The 8,380-nt window shown below is 38.0% G+C and overlaps 1 non-coding gene across 1 annotated transcript; it reads right to left on the reverse strand.

The window, feature by feature from the left end:
* Window positions 1-2,984: 2,984 nt before the first annotated feature.
* LOC145783743 (U6 spliceosomal RNA) lies at window positions 2,985-3,094 on the reverse strand. The gene has a single exon (XR_014290959.1). It is a non-coding gene; the product is annotated as a U6 spliceosomal RNA (small nuclear RNA).
* Between the last annotated feature and the right edge of the window lie 5,286 nt (window positions 3,095-8,380).

Here is an 8,380-nt window from a genome sequence, read left to right on the forward strand (position 1 = left end):
CTTATAACTGTTGATTCTATCTGCAATTTTCCTCCATATGGATAACATCGGCACTGCCGTATTTGCATCCGGCCAAAAGATAGGCTACACGATTTAGTTTTTGAGATTATTGAAAAATGTGACATAGCCCTTTGTAGCCTATTCAATAAGTGTGCTCAGCATCGAGAGTAGAATGAGGCGAAACAGCCATAGTCATGTTGCACAATCTTATATCAAGTTGCAACATCTTGTATGATTCAGTATGACTTTTTATTGCTGTTTAACTGCCTTAATGACTGCACATGGTCTAATTTTTATCGTATTTTAAATACGGTACCTTCAAAGTTTTTATTAGTAAGCAACCTCTTTCCTTACCAAAACTGGTTTTAAAAAAGTTTAATGTTAATTCGTCCACATTACATTCAATTTTAAATTTCGTAAAGTGTTGCAACTGTAGTCTACTAAAATTTTTCTATAGTAGGCTACAGTGTAGCTTATATAGGCTACCCTACCACTGTATTTCCGATAGCATCTTTTGACGTTCGTGTGTTGTCGCGGCTACCTGTTTGTAGAAACCCCAGCCTCTGTTATTTTCGCTTTGATTGTCAGAAATGAAAACAACTAAACTGAAAAATCAGAAGCGAACACCCGAGCTTCGATTTAATGAAAAGTTTGTTAAATCTGATTTTAGAAGAAAATCGGAAGCCTAAATTCAGCTCATAACACTTATTTTTATAATCTGTAGAAAAACCATTTGTAGACCAGCGGAACCATCATAGGCTACGATTTTTTCTGCGGTTTGTGGGTTTTTTATTTTAAACCGAAGCAAGATTTACTCCGAGCCTCTGTGTGCAGCTCTGTAGGCTACATGTTGGGAAAGCGCAAAACAAGCGGGCTACGCCTATTTAAACGTGTAGCCTACTTCCTATGTTTATTGCCTATTTCAAGTGAATAGGCTAAATAAAGCTAAACCTTTTTAAAAAAGCATAAAGCTAACAAATTGGCTAAAACTTGATTGCCCCACTACAATTTACCACGTGATAATCTCGTGGAAATTACAGGATGTAGCCTAGTCGGAGCCTTTCAAAAGTCGGCAGCAGTGGCCGAGTGGTTAGCGCGTTGGGCTCGCAGTCGAGAGCCTGCATGTTCGACTCCAGCCGCCCACACTTGCTGTTGTTTCTCTGGGCAAGAAACTTTACGATAATTGCCTCTACCCAGTGATCGATTTCGAGTAATGGGTAGTACCAAATTTCAGTAATAAGTAGAGTAGACAACCGGAAACAGATATTGCCGTCGGCTGCAGCGTGGGTCAGGAGTACGTCGGAAGGCGTACACCGATGCATAGCGCTCAAGTCCGCTTTCCCGCAATGCAGGGTAAAGATATGAAAAACAAACAAACAAACAAACAAACAAACAAACAAACAAACAAACAAACAAACAAACAAACAAACAAACAAACAAACAAACAAACAAACAAACAAACAAACAAACAAACAAACAAACAAACAAACAAACAAACAAACAAACAAACAAACAAACAAACAAACAAACAAACAAACAAACAAACAAACAAACAAACAAACAAACAAACAAACAAACAAACAAACAAACAAACAAACAAACAAACAAACAAACAAACAAACAAACAAACAAACAAACAAACAAACAAACAAACAAACAAACAAACAAACAAACAAACAAACAAACAAACAAACAAACAAACAAACAAACAAACAAACAAACAAACAAACAAACAAACAAACAAACAAACAAACAAACAAACAAACAAACAAACAAACAAACAAACAAACAATATTTTGTTTTCTTGAACAATGTTTATGAAAAAAATACTGAAGAATTAACGGAACTTATTAATTAATTGTCATCCCTTCACCAAGAAAACACATTAAAACTAAGGAAAAATCATAATAAGACTGTTTTAATATTTGACTTCATACTGATGAGCAGGCCGGTGACCAATTTTTTTTTTTTTTATTAGTTCAGTTTATTTTTTGCTTCACAATGTTGTTAATGACCTGTTTTAGTCTGATGCTGCAAGTTCGCTGTGGTAATACTAATAGCGAATCATAATAATGAAATTCAAGGCTAGACGCGTTGGTTTAAGAAAAAAACCACTGTAGTTCCAAGTGATGAATTTAATATCGACACACAAACGCACTGTGGCATGTAGCAACGCACAACGCTAAATAGACGTAAAACAACGTGTATATGTATCAAACTACCGATTGCAAGAATGTGCTAAAATTATTAGTTAGCATTTCAAATTCCTAAGAAGCACACAAGGAAGACAATAATGCCGCAAAGAAAAAGCCGCAGGAGCTAAGACATACTTTTCACTTCCATGGAAACACGCATGAAGTAAATCTCAATGATAAAAAAGTGGAATGTCAAACTGGCAACTCTATTCAAAGAAAATGAAAGGGTGTACCAGCAAACATCTATAGCAGGGGTCACCAAATGGCGGCCCGCGGGCCGCATGCGGCCCGCCACGCTGTATCGCTGCGGCCCGCGGAAGGTATCAGCGTACAAGTATAACCAAAAATACTTTTCTTGAGGAGTTAAAGAGCACGAAGGCAAGAAATACTTTCCGGAAAGCATATTTTCGCTTTGCATACGATTCCACCGACCGACCAATCAAATTATAGTTCTAGGTGGGGGTTGCTTAAAGTTATTTCAATGCGATGTCCAGCCACACTGTCCCGGTGGTTGATTAAAACGTCTGTTTTCGAATTTCGAAATTGTCTGTGAGCATAGGGTTGCTTATTTTAAGTTTACAAATGTCATGTAAACACTAGTGTGCGTTTCATCGTTTTTGTGTTTCACGAGCAGTATTCCCTTTATGCAAGTTTTTGTTGGCAAAATAGGTCGGTGTGCCAACTCAATTTATAATAAATTGGCAAAATATTATGTATAAATTTAGAGACTTTTTCTGATTGTATTATGAAAATATTTAGCTTAGTACTGCAAAACGTTTTTTTTTTTTAAGATGTATGGAACGCTTCACGATTTTGCGTGTCATCCTTGTGCAGGGCCATGCTAATCTTCTCTGTAGGCCTATCGTTCCAATTTTAGTATATGTTCTGCCGAAGCAAGTAGGCTACTGCAAAATGTTGTTGATCAACAATTCTTGCCATGCTGATAAGCGCCGCAAGTGAGAGTTGTCAATAATAAAAGAAAGACGGTTTTCAGACTCTCACAAAAAGGATGAAAAACCAACTCATTGCTTTTTTAGAGGGAAGACTGTTCATGAATTACGATTTTTCGGTGATTTCCACAAGCGTTTGTTTCATGATACCTGGTTTCTTTTTCCCTGTTATTGGAGCCTATTTTTCGCTGATTTGTTTGCAGGTCACTATTGTTGCCTGTATTGCAATGTGTCAAACATTTCCTTGTTTACTGAAACTGTTAATTGCAAGATATCTTTTGCCAAGCCAAGTAACAACACCACTCTTGCTTGGCGATGAATATTCTGATGAAACCGCTCGCCTCGCTATAAGTGCACAAAACAAGTGGCCTCGTTTATTAGGCATTGTTAAAAAAGTCAAAAGTGTTGTAAAAGGAGCTTGGCCTGGCAGTAGCGTTGTTCGATTAATTTTGTTGCTGCGGTATTCTAACATAAATATGAACAACATGTAACGCTGGATACTGGGTACGAAATGCGTTCTTTTCTAGCATAAGAGTCAACCTACCTAACATTTTATTAGTGCGGCCCGCCACAGCTCTCCTTAGTACCAAAGTGGCCCGCATGCAAAAAAGGTTGGCGACCCCTGATCTATAGGATTGGCCCATGATACTAGAGAAGGATCCACAGAAGATACAAACTGATATGAATGAATCTACAAGTGAATAAAAAAGTAACAGTTAACCTCTCAAGTACATGTAGCTCCACACAAAGTGAAATTTACATGCCTTTTAACTCTTTTTTATTTCTTTAAAAGTAATGTCTAAAAAGACATTATTGACTCAAAAAGAATGTCTAAAAAGACATTTTTTCTAATTTTTATTTTTAACAAATTCCTGTCAATTCTTAGCACAAATTCTCTCAAAAAAAATCACACCTTCCAATAGGCTGTAAAATTACGTTTCGCTCGAGTCCGTAATTAAAAATTAAATCCAGTCTCATTGTCTCACAACAATCGCTCAAGTTTCAAATCATCATCTCAACCAACACTTCAAGACAACTTTCCACTTTCACTTTACTACGCTGAAGAGATCGGAAGATCGAAACACTGGGCTTTGTCCGTAGTTACTTTTCATAATGTCTTTTTAGACATTCTTTTTGGATCAATAATGTCTTTTTAGACATTACTTTTAAAGAAATAAAAAAGAGTTAAAAGGCATGTCAGGGCTTACGCCTTCAGGGCTACGGTCTTTCGCACTCTCTCATTGGATGCACACTGTCAGTTTTTGTTTTTGTATGTTTCGGCGTTTCGCATCCAAACAAAAATAAAATGACCATCCATGTAAATTTCACTCTGTGTGGAGCTTCATGTATTTGAGAGGTTAACTGTTATTTTTTTATTCACTTGGCAACTCTATGTTGACAATTTCCAATTTCGAGTTCAGTTTGCATTTTGTAATATTGTAAATTACTGTAAGTTGGTTAACCGAACTTCGGTTATCTTTTACATTGATTCATTGTCTGCAGACGTTAGATCTTACTAAAAGTGTCATTGGAAAACTTTAAGTTTTCATGCAATGAAAAGGTCAGAACATGTGTTGGCTGTGTGTTTTGAAAACGTTGCAAAAGATCTAGGGTGGCCAAAAAATATCGAAATTTTTTATTTTTGTTTGCACACCCTCTCATTTGAGGAGAATTCATGAAAAAATGACACTGTGAAAATTTGAAGTCAATCCGACAAAAGGAAGTACTCTTCCACCGACCTCTAAATTTGCTTTCTTTGGCAAAATGTTGAGAACCCCCCAAACAATTTTTTGTATTTACTTTTACATAACAGGCCTCGAAATTCACGGCGGACATGTTTGCCGTCACAGCATGTGATGTCTATGGGAAGTACCATCTAGATCGGTCATATTTGTCCGACCAAAAATAACACAGGAACACTGCTACACGTTCAGGAACATCAATATGGTTGGTTGGACACCGACTCTCTAGTGTTGACTCTTTTGAGGGGCCATGTCAGCTGCCTGTATGGGGTGTGGTTCTTCACCGTCTCAACTACGAGATGAAGACCAATAAGGTTACACTGCCACTTGCTTGCAGTACGGTACAGTTGCAGATGAAATCTGGGTTTTTTTTTTCTCCTGAGACTTTTCGGTCATTTGTCCAAAATGGCTTGAAAAAATTCGGTCAATTTTATTTATTTGGGTCATTTTTGGTCATATATATATAGTCAATTGACTATCAAATATAGTTATTACTATCTGAAGCCTTTACAAATTGTTTCACCTAACGGATCACCTAACGGATCAAATTGACAATGCAATTTCTTAAGTGGCAGAAAAAAGTTGAGGTTGCGCTTGTGGTACATCAGTGAGGATCTTGCTGCACTGCCTTTATTCAGTGATATACCGGTATCACAGATGATGAAATGAAGGCAATCGTTAATGCTCTTAAGAAAGACCCATTTCCCGAAGGTGTTCATTGTGTTGCCCCAAACAAAATTGTCAAGTTTCAACATCTCTCTTTGACACAATTTGTGACACAGCGTTCACTTAACCTTTTTAAGTCACTTCATTTGTCAAAAGAATTTCTAACTTTTTCTGTGGACACATGGTGTGATTGTGACGATTGCAAACTTGTGCATCGTGATCTCAAAGTCATCAATGATTGTGCAGAGCGGGCAGTCAAATTAGCCACGGTACTGACTGAGCGATTGTGATTGGTGAACGATCGTGATCGGTGATTGGTGAACGTACTTTTATGAGGTTTTTGCTAAAGCTTAGTGCATTTAATTTCATACTTAACGATTGTTAATGTGATTTATTTTGTGTATTATTCATGTTTTTTGCATGTGGAAACACTTATTGTAGCATAAATTCAGAGCAAAACAATGGTTAACACAAAATTGCTGCAACTGCAATGTCAAAAAAGTCAAAAAAGAATTACGTCACATATTCAAGGAATTTTGACGAATTATGCCAAAGAAAACAAATTTAGAGGTCAGTGGGAGAGCACTTCCTCTTGTCGGATTGGGTCTGCTACTATTCGGTGAGTCCGATTCGGTGAGAGCCTTTTTCGGTGAGAGCCCTATTCGGTGATTTTTTAAAATTTTTTTTTGAAAATTATCGGGTACCGTAGCCTAATTAAAACCCCTAACCCCAAACCCCCTAACCCCAAAAACCCAAACCCCCAAAAAAAACCCAAAACTCCCAAAACCCCAAAAAACCCCAAAACCCCAAACCCCCAAAAACCCAAACCCCAAAAACCCAAACCCCCAAAAAAGAACCCAAACTCCCAAAAAAAACAAAAAACCCCCAAAACCCCCAACCCCCAAAAACCCAAACCCCCCAAAAAACCCCAAAACCCCAACCCCCAAAAACCCAAAACCCCCAAAAACCCCAAACCCCCAAAACCCCAAACCCCCAAAAACCCCAAACCCCCTTCTAGCATAACCTCTAACCTAACCTCTAACCCCTAACCCCTAACCCCTATCCCCTATCCCCTAACCCCTATCCCCTAACCCCTATCCCCTAACCCCTATCCCCTAACCCTATAACGGCAATGATAATTAGGCTACGGCGCGCAATAATTTAAAAAAAAAACTCACCGAATAGGGCTCTCACCGAAAAAGGCTCTCACCGAATAGGGAACTCACCGAATCGGACTCACCGAATCGGGCCATTCCGTGTCGGATTAACTTCAAATGTTCACAGTGTCATTTTTTCATGAATCCTCCTCAAATGAGAGGGTGTGCAAACAAAAATAAAAAGTTTTGATTTTTTCTGGCCACCCTATTCACCACGCCAGTAGGGGCACAAGTCATTAATGTAAAGCAACATCCGCTGCAAGGTTTTGATCAGGTGGATCAAGTGATATGGGTAATCCAAACCTTCAATAGTATTAGACAATTCATAATGAAATCGCTAAGAAGCACATTACCTATAAAACAACCAACTCTACATTCGGTATCATAGAGTAAATGATTAGATTATTGCTCATGTCTCTCACTTTGAGCATGTTACTGTATGTCTTCTTGAGCATATCTCTCTGAATGACACTGCGATATGGCATCATCACTAGTTTCCCATGTTCTCATATGAGAATGCGATAAAATAATCCTTAGTAAGCACTTTACCTACCGGTATATAAGTTTTTTATAGAACAGATAAAATACAGGACAAGCTTCGAAAAGTCAAGTTTTGACTGAACAATCAATCAATCAATCATTATATTTTTCATCATTAACGCCTCTGGGACGAAAAATATACCACTAACTACAATAGTCAATATAGACCTACCAGCACGTTAATGAACGGGAAAAGGTAGCAGAACCTTAAAGGGCGGGAAAACCCAATTTAACGTTTTGCGAGTTTTTTGTTTCAGCGTGATGTCATTGTGTACAACATGCGTTTTAGCAAAAAAAAATCCAAATTTTGTTGCCCTCGTCTCGCTAAGGCCGCTTTTGTTTGATATCCGTTTGCGAGGTCTCGCGCATCCAGCCGTGACGCTGTACGCTGTGACGTCACAAGGTACATAACTCCTTTCCTATGAGATGCTGGTTTGTCCTTCAGGATAGCTACTATGCTGTCTCCACCTGCATCTGCGGAATTCCGTTTTAAAAACAAAAGCGATGAGATGTCACAAAGCCACTTTTATTTCAAAATAGGAAAATTAAATCCAACGTAGCCTATTCATCGTCCTGGCTTGGAAACTTTGTTCGAATTGCGTGGACGACACATGGTAGTAGAGGAACGCGGATGCATCGACCAAGATATCTCCATACCCATCGAACAAATTGCCTATAGGCAATGTGTCTGTAACGTCTGCAAAAATAAAACCTTTTTATGCTCGTGCTTGCACTCAAAAATAGCAAGAGATTTTATCAGCAGTAACTTGCAATAATTAAGAACTTCGACTATTCAACGAAGGCTAAACGGTGATTACCACTGTTACATTGAATGAAATTACATTATTTACATTAGCTGAATCATGTGTTGCTTTTTCAGTCTGACAAGCTATGTCAGAAGACAGCAAAGCCTAATAATGCAAGAGATAATACAACGTAATAAAAAGGAGACACTTATTCATATTCATATGTAGTGTCATTTACATTTGGGTTTAAGGTAAGAAATCAAGCATGAAAAGTTTAACAAAGTATAGGAATGTGATTAGGCTTACTCTAGCAAACCCTGATTTCAAAATAACCAAAAGGTAATCATGGCATCGAAAATAGTTGAGCAGCAGGTATACTGGTTC

Source organism: Aplidium turbinatum, chromosome 14 (assembly GCF_918807975.1).
Source record: "Aplidium turbinatum chromosome 14, kaAplTurb1.1, whole genome shotgun sequence".
NCBI lineage: Eukaryota > Metazoa > Chordata > Ascidiacea > Aplousobranchia > Polyclinidae > Aplidium > Aplidium turbinatum.